At 51.3% G+C, this 12,393-nt stretch overlaps 1 protein-coding gene across 3 annotated transcripts in view; it reads left to right on the forward strand.

The window, feature by feature from the left end:
• Positions 1-12,393, forward strand: part of LOC121272389 (arrestin red cell) — a 141,577-nt gene that overhangs the window by 74,474 nt on the left and 54,710 nt on the right. The gene's annotated exons all lie outside the window — the stretch shown is intronic.

The raw sequence follows: 12,393 nt of genomic DNA on the forward strand, positions 1-12,393 counted from the left end.
TGCAGCAGAAACAAACAAGTGTAGTCACCGGCTCCTACCAGTGCCAGCGCAGCGTGAGGGGAGAGCAACTTTCAGCCAACGCACTGCGGTTTCCAAATCTGATGCTCCCAATTCGGAAGATCCTGTTGCCCTCGCCTCCCCTCACCGCTCCCCACCCCACCCCCTCAAGCCTGCTCCGCCATTCAATAAGCTCGTGGCTGATCTGATGTGGTCTCAACTCCACCTTCTGCCCTGAGCCCTGTAACTCACTCCCTTGCGGATCAATGATCTGTCAAACTCGGCCTTGGATATATTCAGTGACCCAGCCTCTGCTGCTCGCTGGGGGAGAGAATTCCAAACCCTAAGGGCCCTCTTGAGAGAAAAAAAAAATTCTCCTCCTCCTCCTCCATCTTAAAAGGGAGCCCTCTCATTCTTAAACTGTGTCCCCTAGTTCTAGACTGTCCCACGAGGGTGAGAACACCCTCCCGGCATCTAACCTGTCAAGAGACCTCAGGATCTCCTATGTTTCAATAAGACCACCCCTCGTTCTTCTAAACTCCAATAGATGCAGGCCCAACCTATTTGTAAGGTAAGCCCTTCATCCCAGGAATGAGTCACGTCAACCTTCTCTGAACTGCTTCTAACGCAATCATAGGAGACCAAAGCTGTGCACAGTATGAACCTCGAATACTGTGTGCAGTTTGGGTTTCCTTATTTAAGGAAGGATGTAAATGCATTGGAGACGGTTCGGGGGAGGTTTACCAGATTGATACCTGGAATGAGCGGGGTTGTCTTTGGAGGAAAGGTTGGACAGACTGGGCTTGTTTCCACTGGAGTTGAGAAGAGTGAGGGGTGATTTGATTGAATTATACAAGGTCCTGAATGGCCTTGACAAGGTGGACGTGGAAAGGAACTTTCCTCTTGTGGATGAATACAGAATGAGAGGGCGCTGTTTTAAAGTTAGGGGTCGCCCTTAAAGGACAGAGACGAGGAGAGTTTTTTTTCTTTGAGGGCTGAGAGACTTTGGAACTCTCTACCTCAGAAGGTGGTGCGGGCGGGGTCACTGAATATTTTTAAGGCGGAGGGAGATAGATTCTCGTTAGGCAAGGGAATCTAAGGTTATCGGGGGTAGATGGTAACGTGGGATCAGCCATGGTCTTATTGAATGGTGGAGCAGGCTCGAGGGGCTGAATGGCCTATTCCTCCTGGGGACTGGGGGCAGGTTGTATGTGCGTGCCACCCAAAGGACAGCACTCCCTCATTCCTGCTCCGGAGTGAGACTTGAACCCACAGCGTCTGGCTCTGTGGAGAGAGAGCACAATCCATTGAGTCATGGCCAATGAGCGGGCCTGCAGATAGCCGAGTAGCCCGCCTGTCAGCAGTGGTTCAGTTGGTAGCATTCTTGAGATTGCAGGTTGTGGGCTCAGCTCTCACGTCACGAAGTTGAGACTGATTGGCAGTTTATCACATTGCTGTGTTGGGAGAGCTTGCTGCATGCAAATTGGTTGCTGCGTTTCCTACATTGCAGCAGTGACTACACTTCAATAAGTACTTCATTGGCTGTAAAGAGCTTTGAGACAACTGGTGGTCACAATACCTGCCTTGTTTGGCTCCTCCTCCTCCCACCATTTGTCACCCAAGACTCCCATGCTGGTGGTGAACCTCCTTTCCACAGCCAATAGGAAAGCCAAAAGACTTCCATTATCTGATTGGATAATTCTTGACTTGTCAGTCATACAGACCCACCCCCACCCCCAGCCCCTACCCCCGCACTTCGTCTCCATCATTTTGAGAATGATTTAAGAAGAAGTGCTCAAATAAATTGGGCGGGGGGCGGGGTTGGAGAGCACTCTTTTTAAATGACCTGTCGATTTCTCTCTCTGGTTGGCTTGCAACAATATCCTGGAGCTTAATCTTCAACTCCAAACCATTCCAGGGGACGAGGCACCCTTATCCTGCATTGCTCTGTAACCAGAGAACACAGAGCTCCGCTGTATCAAACCCTCTATCCAATCGGTAGCCTGATTGGGACCAGCTCCCTCCGAACTTGCCACTGACCCAACCTTGCACCACTTCCCTCGCCTGCACAGCTCTCACATAAGATGGTAAGGAATAGGAGCAGGAGTTGGCCCTTCAGTCCATCGAGCCTGCCCTGCCATTCAACTAGATCCTGGCTTGATCTGATTGTGGCCTTAACTCCACTTCCCTGCCTGCCCACCCACCCCATAACCCTCGATTCCCTTGTCGATCAAAAATCTCTCTAACTCAAGCCTTGACCTGGCTCTACTACTGACCGGGGAAGAGAATTCCAAGCACTAACGACCCTCTGAGAGAAGAAATTCCTCCTCATCCATCTGAAATGGGAGATCCCTTATTCTGGTTCTGGATTCCCCCACAAGGGGGAACATCCTCTGAGCATCTACCCTGTCGAGCCCCCTCAGAATCTTCTATGTTTCAAAGAGATCACCTCCCTAAACTCCAATGGGCCCAAACTGCTCAACCTTTCCTCTTAAGACAACCCCTTCATCCCAGGAATCAGTCCAGTGAACCATCTCTGAACTGCATGCGGTGCAAGTATGTCCCTCCTTAAGTAAGGTGACTAAAACTGTGCACAGTACCCCAGGTGTGATCTCGCCAACGCCCTGTACAGCTGTAACAAGACTTCCCTATTTTTATACTCCATTCCCCCCCCTCTGCAATAAAGGCCGACATTCCGTTTGTCTTCCTGATCGCTCGTTGTACCTGTGATCTCTCTGTGATTCATGTGCAAGGACGCTTGGGTCCCTCTGTACCCCAGTATTCTCCCGGGGGGTTGGGGGGGGAGGTGGGGTGGGGGGGAGGTGGAAAAATATCGGAAGACTTTTAATCAGGAAATTTCCTTTTAAAATCTCAACGGGGGTTTGGGAGAGTTGATGCCTTTTTTTAATTGAGGCCTCGGGGGATTCATGTGAAGGTGAAGAGTTAAACTTTTGCTGGAGAGTGTTTTTATGGGATGTGGCAAGGCCAGCGTTTGTTGCCTGTCCCTAGTTGCTCTTGAACCGAGTTCAAAGCCGCGTCGAAGGGCGGGGAGGGGGGGGCGGGGTTGCGGTTAAGAGTCAACCCCATTGCTATGTAGGCCAGACCGGGTAAGGACTGGGTAAGATTTCCTTCCCTGAAGGGGGATTAGTGGGTTTTCACAACGATTGGCGATTAGCGTCATGGTCACTGTCGCTCAGACTGGCTTTCAGTTCCAGACTTTATTGTTAGTTGAATTCAAATTCCATCAGCTGCTGTGGTGGGATTTGAACCGAAGGCCTTGCTCCCCACTCCCTACTCCCCTTGCCATCAGACCGCGCCCCCCCACCCCCCCCCACCCCCCCCTCCACTGGCTCCTCCTGGGCCTTTGGGTTACTAAGCCCTGCGACGCCACCACTACGCCACCATCCCACTGTGGGAGGTTTGCCAAGATTTTGGTGGAAGCGAGATGGGTTCCTTGAAGGCCTTTTATTCTTAAAAAAAAAACAGGGAGAGGTTGGAGCAGTTCAAGACGAAAGGGTCCCAGAGGGCGAGAGCTGTTATCAGCCATGGGCGGGGTGGAACGCAGGGGGCACTGCCACATCGAGGGCGGAAAAAGACCAACCCTCGACGTCTTGCCCACGCGGAGGCCTTGACTGCACTTGACCTTCCCTGCTTGGCTCGGCTCCTGTTTGCTGAGTTGATTTTTTTTTTTTGTTGAGCACAGCAGCCAATGCGAGTTATTTCTGTACTTCTCATTTCACTTGAGTTTAAAAATATGCATGAGCCATATTCTCCTCTGTGTGGAAGATAATGCCTGACCCCAGGGAGGTTAGCGCTCCATCTTGGGAGCCCACGCTTTTCCTCAGTTACTTTAACGGAGGGACGCGGAGTACTTTTTCAAAATTCTGTGTGGGCGTCGCTGGCAAGGCTGGGGGCCCCAGCATTTGTCGCCTATCCCTACATCGCCTCGAGGGAAGCTAAGAGTCAACCGCATCGCCGTGGGTCTGGAGTCACACGTCGGCAAGACCGGGGGAGCATGGCAGATTTCCTTTCTCAGAGGACACTAGTCAGCCAGATGAGTTTTTACAACAACCGATGATAGTTTCAAGACTCAGATCGATAGATCTCTACAGATTAAAGACCTCAAGGGATACAGGGATCGTGCAGGAAAATGGCGTTGAAATAGATTAACCATGATCATTGAATGACGGACTGGGCTAGCGGGCTGAATGGCCCTACTCCTCCTATTTCTCATAGCTCTACATTCCAGATTTCATCCATTAAATTCACTGCAGCTCCACGTCCATACCTGCGTCGGAGAATATCTAAAGACCCCCACGCTCAATCTCGGGCAACGACGACCTGCACTTATCTAGCACCTTTTCAACCTAGTAAAAAATGCCCTGACGTGTTTCATGGGAGCGGTTAGCAAACAAAATTTAACTCCGAGCCACGTAGAGAGGTATTAGGGCAGGCGACCTAAAGCTTGGCCCAAGAGGTAGGTTTTAAGAAGCGTCTTAAAGGAAGGGGTGGAGAGGTTTAGGGAGAAAGCCCACAACTTGGGGATTAAGCTACGTTTACTCTTCATCTCTGGTAGCACCCTCAATACGTGGGGGTGGGGGTGTATGGGGTGGGGGGAGCTGACATTTAATTTCTCTCTCTGGTCTGTCTTCCCTTCTGCTGTAACCTGACTGGGGCCCAGGATTCCATGTTCTGTCGCTTCAAGAATGTTCTCTTGTTATGGAAAGGAGGGCGTTCTGATGTAACTGTTCCTGGGGATGCACATGAACACGCATCAGCTGAAAAGGCCCCCTAAGCAGGATGAAGTACGGACACCTGTAATGGTCTTCCAACCCCTCGAGCCGCACGCGCTCACTAGACCCTCTTGTCTGCTGGGTCAGTATTAAACCGACGGACAAAGCTCGGGGCAGTTTGTAATGGTCACTGGCAAAGGTTCGCTGAGGTAACGTAAACACTTGCGTTTACATGGGGTATCTTATGAAGTGAAAAGGTACCAAGGCTTCATAGGCGACTTGTTTGGCACCATATCACGTGAAGCCACATTGGAACAGGTGACTCAAAGTTTGCTCAAAGTAAGTTTTGAAGATCTGTCTTTAGAGAGTTGCGCTTCGACAGATATCGAGGGAGGGAATTCCCGAGCTGAAGGCCAAAGCAGCTGAAGGCTTGGCTGCCAAGGGTGGAGTGGTTAAAATCGGAGATGCTCGCGAGGCCGGAATTCGGGGAGAGCGGTGGGACTGCAGGAGGTTGTGGAGATAGGGGAGAGGGTCGCAAGTGCCACGGAGGGATTTGGAAGCCAGGATGAGAATTTTAAGTCAGAGGTGTTGCTGGACTGGGAGCCCAGTGTAGGTCAGTGTACACGGGGCAGGTGATAGGTGAGCAAGATGTGGTGCGAGTTAGGATTTGGGCCAACAGAAGAGTTTTGGATGAACTCAAGTTTATGAAGTATGAAAGATGGTGATTAAACTGGTTAAGTTCTAGTTGAGCGGTTTATGCTCCCCCTCTGATGTAGTGACTTGACAGTGAACCTAAAAGGATAGCAGATGACTAACTGGTCCATCAAGCCGGTGGCACCTCATGACATAAAAGAGTAACTTGCAGGCTCCACCACCCCATCTTTTTTTTTTGCTATGGTCAATGAATATGCTGGAAGAGGGAAAGAACTTTACAGAAACAAACTGAGAAATTCCACTCCAGCCCCAAAGACAATCAACCCTAAGCACACAAAATGTCCAGAACCAAGACAGGCCATTCAGCCCAACAGGTCCAAGTTGATTGGGTGCTCCGCTTTCCCACCCCTGTCCTCGGGTCCTGCCTTTATTGCCCATTCCTAACTGCCCTTGGGAAGGTGGTGGCGAGCTGCAGTCTGTGTCCCAAAGGAACGCCCACAGCGCTGTTGGGGAGGGAGTTCCAGGATTTCGATCCAGCGACAGGGAAGGAACAGGGATATATTTCCAAGTCTCAGGATGGTGTGTGGCTTGGAGGGGAATCTGCAGGTGGGAGTGGGGTTCCCATGGGTCTGCTCCCCTTGCCCTTCTAGGTGGTAGTGGTGGTGGGTTTGGAAGGTGCTGTCGAAGGAATTGGTGAATTCCTGCAATGCGTCTTGTAGATGGTACACACACTGCTGCTACTGTGCGTCGGTGATGGAGGGCGTGAATGTTTAAGGTGGTTGATGGGGTGCAGTCAAGCGAGGCTGCTTTGTCCTGGACGCTGTCAAGCTTCTTGAGTGTCGTTGGAGCTGCACTCATCCAGGCAAGTGGAGGGTATTCCATCACAATCCTGAGTGTCCCATGCTGACTGCAGCCTTGTAGGCGATGGGGAGTGACGAGGGGAAGCTCTGGCTGCTGAACACCCTGTTCTCCTGGTCGCAGAATTTATGTGGCTGGCTCAGCTGCGTTTCCAGGCACTCACATCTTCCAAACATGTGGCAACCCGGCTATCACGTTGGTGGAATGTTGGTCGGAAGATAGAGGAACCATCTTAATCCCTTCAGTTATGGACTTCATGTAGGAGGCATTCCTTTAGACACCCAAGAGTCTCTTGTCCTGAGATCACAATGTCAAGGAGAGCAGGGGGTGGTGGGGGTGCCGATTGGATGCTGTCTGCTTGTGACTTCAACCGGTGTCCGCATCAGTTCTGGAAGGATTCGATGGAAACAGCTGATCTCGATTTGCAGTGATCACTCTACAGATGTGCTGGCTTCGAAACAATTCATTTCCTCGCAAGGTGATTTGTTCCAGTGCTGGCCCTCAGCCATGGTTCACTTTGCTCGGCCTTGCTTGCACACGGAAACGCTGTTTGAGGTGCAATTTGTTGCCGGTGGGTGGGAGTGGGGGTGTGGGAAGTGAGCGTGCGCGCATCTGTACACGCCAACCTTCATTCGTTTTGGCACAATCACCCTTTATCATCCCCATTCCCAACTCTCCTCACCCTACCGTGTCCAATGTCGTACCTCTCCTGTTCAAACAAACTTGCCTTTACGTAGCACCTTTTGCGACCTCAGGACATCACAAAGTGCTTCACTTGAGCTGGGAGCAGGAGTAGGCCAATCGGCCCCTCGAGCCTGCTCCACCATTCAATAAGGTCGTGGCTGATCTGATTGTGACCTCAGCCCCACATTCCTCCCTACCCGGATAACCTTTCACCCTTCTTGTTAATCAAGAATCTATCTAGCTCTGCCTTAAAAATATTCAGCGACTCTGCTTCCACCGCCCTTTTGAGGAAGAGAGTTCCAAAGAATTGCGACCCTCCGAGAGAGAGAAAGAGAATTTCTCCTCCTCGCTGTGTTAAATGAGTGACCCCTTATTTTTAAACAGTGATCCCCTAGTTCTAGTTCTAGTTCACAGCCGGTGAAGTACTTTTTGAAGTGTAGTTACTGTTGTAATGTAGCAACAGCCAATTTACTCACAGGAAGACCCTAGAGGCAGCAATGTGATGATTAACCAGTGCCTGTTGTTATGATTTTGATTACGGGATAAATATTGGCCTCAGAACGCCAAGGAGAATTCCCCGCCACCCCCCCTCCCCCATCCTTCTTTTGAAGGGCACTGTGGGATGTTTTATGCCCACCTGAAAGGGCAGACGGGACCTCGATTTTGTGTCTCGTCTGAAAGAAGACTCCTCTTACTGTGCAGCATGCCCGCAGTCCTACGCTGGGAGCGTGGGCCTCGATTTAGTGCTCATGCCCCCTGGGGCGGGGCTTGAACCCGCAACCCCCTGACTCGAGAGGCGAGAGTGTTGCCAACTGAGCTGTGGCTGAGGGAAGAGTGTTGGCCAAGGGTTGGAGAGCTACCCCTGCCCTGCCTCTCCAATCCTTCCTCCTCAATCTTCTGGCCGTGTTTACAGTAACACGGAGGGCGGGGTAACAGGGAGGGAGGGAGGGGTGGTTTCATTAGCAATGCATGTCAGGATTGTGGCAAAGCTTGTACGTGGGGTGAGGGGTGGGGGATGAATCCAATATTGCCCTGTTCACCGTTCAAAGGGAGTTCTGTGATTGGGTGACTCTGCAACTGGCCTGATGTTGGGCCTGACTGCGTTTGTGCCAATGTTGAGGGTTCAACGTTCCAGTTTGATGACTTTCCCCTTTAAAGTGAGCTCACCTTACCCACCCCCCCCCCCCCCCCCTCCCCCTGCTGGCCTTGCTTTCTTCTGCCTGTGATTTTCAAGGAAAGGAGAGACAAGCTGCTGAAGCTTTCTCACCTTGGCGCGCATCAGGACAAATGCAAGAATGCCAAATTTCAAACCATCACCACAGCTTATACTACAGGAGAAAAGGTCGCCGACTGTTTGGCACATCAACTCTGATTGGCCGGGGTGCTACCATGGAGAAAGCAAAGGTCGGGGGGTGATCTATAGACCCCCTCCCCACCCCCTCCAAAGCTCCCAGGTAATTCAATAAAGGCACAAGGCTTGTTGAACATATTCCTTTTATTTGAAGCGAGTGAGTCCCTGTGCATGGCCGTATGTCACTTCTAGAAAGTGCAAATGAGCCATGTTATGATCTCGACTGATTATCTTAAATTGGTTGTTAGTGTAGCTATTAGCGCACTCAGGGTTGTTCACCGAGTGCTGTCCAATCGCGGAATCACATCTGACAGTCGATGTTTTGTCTCGGGGGTGGCGGGGGGGGGGTGGTTTTGCAAGTGCGGGCTGGGTTGAGTACAGTCCGTACTCTGCCTGTTGCGAACAACAGAAGGAATGTGCTGTTTGATTCAATCAGCCAATCGCTGGGACGCCCATGCGCCTGGCATTGTAATTCATACATGACGTTGTGTAGGCAGAACGTCTATTTGGATTGATAGCAGCATCCTATCAGTGGAAGATGCCGCTTGCATAGCCACTGCATAACAGCAGCGCCAAGCGTATTGCTTAATCTGAATCGTAGAATCACAAAATAGATATGACACAGAAGGGCGGCTTTTCGGCCCATTGTGTTTGTGCTGGCCCTCCGCAGGAGCAATTCACCTAGTGCCACTCCCCCACCTTCTCCCCATAGCCCTGCACATTCTCCCTTTCCAGATAATGATTCAATTCCCTCCTGAATGCCTCACTTGAACCTGCCTCCACCATCTGTTGTTGATATTTTGAATCTGTGATTCCTGATGGGAGGAGGGAGGGGGAGAGAGAGAGAGCGAAGTCCCTCTGATCAATGACACATGAAGGTATTCGGCATACAAGAGCAGCTGGATCCTTTCTCATAGGGACCAAGTATTCAATCAGAAATTTTGCACTGTGGGTGTGGGGTCTCTTTGTCTCTCTCTCTTTGTCCCTCTCTCTCTGTCTCTCTCTCTCTCTCTCTCTCTCTGTCTCTCTCTGTCTCTCTCTGTCTCTCTCTGTCTCTGTCTCTGTCTGTCTCTCTCTGTCTCTGTCTCTGTCTGTCTCTGTCTGTCTCTGTCTGTCTCTCTCTCTGTCTCTGTCTGTCTCTCTCTCTGTCTCTGTCTCTGTCTGTCTCTGTCTGTCTCTCTGTCTCTTTCTCCCTGTCTCTGTCTCTGTCTCTCTCTCTCTGTCTCTCTCTCTCTGTCTCTGTCTGTCTCTCTCTGTCTCTCTCTCTGTCTCTGTTTGTCTCTGTCTGTCTCTCTCTGTCTCTGTCTCTGTCTCTGTCTGTCTCTGTCTGTCTCTCTGTCTCTTTCTCCCTGTCTCTGTCTCTGTCTCTCTCTCTCTCTGTCTCTCCCCTTCTCTGTGTGTCCCCTCTCTGTCTGTCTGACTCTGTGCCCCCCTCTCTCTCTGTCTGTCTGTCTCTCTGTCTGTCTCTGTGTTCCCATCTGTCTCTGTGTTCCTGTCTGTCTCTCTCTCTGTGTCCCTGTCTCTCTCTCTCTCTGTCCCTGTGTCCCAGTCTCTCTCTCTCTGTGTCCCTATTTCTCTGTCTCTCTCTCTCTCCCTCCCATTTGGAGATGGGGACCACACCTTATTCAGCTACACCTCAGGATCTAATGGTCACAAGGGGAAGGTGTAGGGGACGCTCTGTGCCTTGGCAGTAGCTTTGCGTGCAATTTTCCATACTTCCTGGACCTGAGCAGATCAGCGCTGAGTGGAGATTCGGAGGCAGCCAAGCCTTCATAATAGTGAGACTGAACATACCAGCTCCAGCTGAAAGATATAACTAATGCTAAAAGCGTAGTCTTCCAAACACAACCTGGGGAGCAGTAGTGAAGTAGATCACCTACAACACAGTTACATGTAGTGATGCTTTCTTCCTGGTTAGAATTGTGATATATATATAGGTGATTTACTGCCACCACTAACACCCCACCAGCCCACTCCTGGTCAATTGTGCTTAAGTCACTGGAATTGATTTTCACATGTACAGTTTATGTAACTATCCTCCACTGACTGCATTCTTTTGGAGAAATTCCCCCCTGTTTTTATCAGGAGGTTTTGCTGTGGTTTCGTTCATGAGCTCGATTTGCCGTAACTCACGGGCACACCCTGTCTGAATAGACTTTGTAGACTGTTTGCTGCTTAAATAGGTTCTGTGAGCTGAGTCCTCATTCGCTGCTGTAAAGTCAGCTGTTTTGCCACGAGTCCTATTGTAAGTACCGACCCTGTTCCAAACTCGTGTCCGGCAGCCTCTGTGGAGAGAGAAATAGAGTTAACGTTTCGGTCCATGTGACTCTCCTTCAGAGCTTATTCTTCAGACCCTCCCTTTCAGAGCTCTGAAGAAGGCTCAGACAGACTCGAAACGTTGACTGTTTCTCTCTCCACGGATGCCGCCAGACCTGCTGAGATTTCTGCTTTTTTGGCTTCAGATTTCCGGCCCCTCGCAGTAGCTTCCTTTCTACCTGTTCCGAATCCATCGGCTGATGCGCCGGTGTCCGTGGGCCTCCCCCCTTGCTCCAAACGTTCCCTTTGAACGTGAGCTGGGCTGGTCTGGCTGCGGTGGACGAGGCAGGTGGAAGGGATACCAGTGGTGCAGAAAGGACAGATGTAGCTGAAATGTCGTTCACTCTCTGCATCATCGCCCCAGCCAGAGCTGGTGCGAGTGTGTGGTTTTCTCCAGCGAAGCTGTATAAAGCAGATCAGGAACTTTATTAAAAAAAAAGAAGCTCAGTGGCTCCAAGTGCAATTAGCCTTTTGCCATCATAAATTAACAAGCAATGGCTCTCGTTATTGGGTTATTGGGCTGCGGCGAGCCGGTAACCTTTACTCTAACTCTGGTGGCTATGTGTGCAAGCTCCTATTAACCATTCCCAGACAGCCTGAGGCTGGATCAGTGCGCACAGTGTTGGCGTCCTGCTTGACCCTGTGCTGACCTTCCGACCCCATAATTCTCGCCATCGCAGAGACCACACATCGCCCCACGTCTGCCTCTCTCGGCCAGCCTGCTGCCGAGGCCCTCAGTCGAGCCTTTGTTCCCTCTCGACTCGACTCGACTCAACTCCTCCTCTGCTCTCCTGGCTACCTTCATGCCTTCCGTAAACATTAATTCGTCCGAACCTCTGCTGCTTGGGTCCTAACTCGCACCGAGTCCTGCTCGCTCCATCACGCCTTTCTGCTCTCTGATCTACGGTGGCTCCCAGCCCCGGCAGTGCCCCGATTGAAAACGCTCCTCCTCGTTTTTCACTGCCTACATAGCCTCGGCCTGCCCCTATCTCTGTAACCTCCTCTAGCCCCGCAAGAGCTGTGCATTCCTCCAACTCTGGTCTTTTGTCCATCCCCCCCACTCTGCCCCGGGCCCTCTTTTCACTCATCGCTGGCGGCCATGGGAATTTCCTCCCCAAATCTATCTCTCTCCCCACCTTCTCTCCTCCCCCCTTCTCTCCCTCCCCTGTCCCTCCCTCCCTCCCCCTTCCCCACTCCCTCCCTCTCCCTTTGACCTTCCATAAAACCTACCTCTTCAGCCAAGTATCCGGCCATCTATCCTAATGTCTCTTTCACTGGCTCCTTTGTTCGTTGTCACCAGGGTCTTACCCGGGGCCGTTGACATCGTCTTTGCTTTGTCCCCTGGCTTTCTTCGAGCCTCCCACAGTCCGTGCCCCGAAGTCACCCACCCGTCCGATTTCTCCCCGTCCTCTTCGGTTCTTACCCCTCCGTTCCTCCTTCGGTTATCGCCGGGGCAAGGGCTGCTGGCTCTTCGTTTCTGACGGGCTGGCTTTCTCACTCCCAACTGCACTTGGCAGCTCCTCTCAATCCCATTGCTCTTGATGTAACCCACTCATTTTTCTTTCTGTCCATCCCCTTGACCTGGAGCATCTGTGAAAAGAAAAATGCAAGTTGCTGTTGTTATGTAACATTCGCAAGGTTGTTGGGGAGGTGGTGGTGGTGGTGGGGGGAACACCAGTGCTGAGAGGTTATAACTATCAGGAAAGGCTGAAGAAAATGGATCTCTTTACAGCAGTCAAGAGAAGACCATAAGACATAGGAGCAGAAATTAGGCCATTCGGCCCATCGAGTCTGCTCCGC

The sequence above is a fragment of the Carcharodon carcharias genome, chromosome 33 (genome assembly GCF_017639515.1).
Source record: "Carcharodon carcharias isolate sCarCar2 chromosome 33, sCarCar2.pri, whole genome shotgun sequence".
In the NCBI taxonomy this organism is placed as follows: Eukaryota; Metazoa; Chordata; class Chondrichthyes; order Lamniformes; family Lamnidae; genus Carcharodon; species Carcharodon carcharias.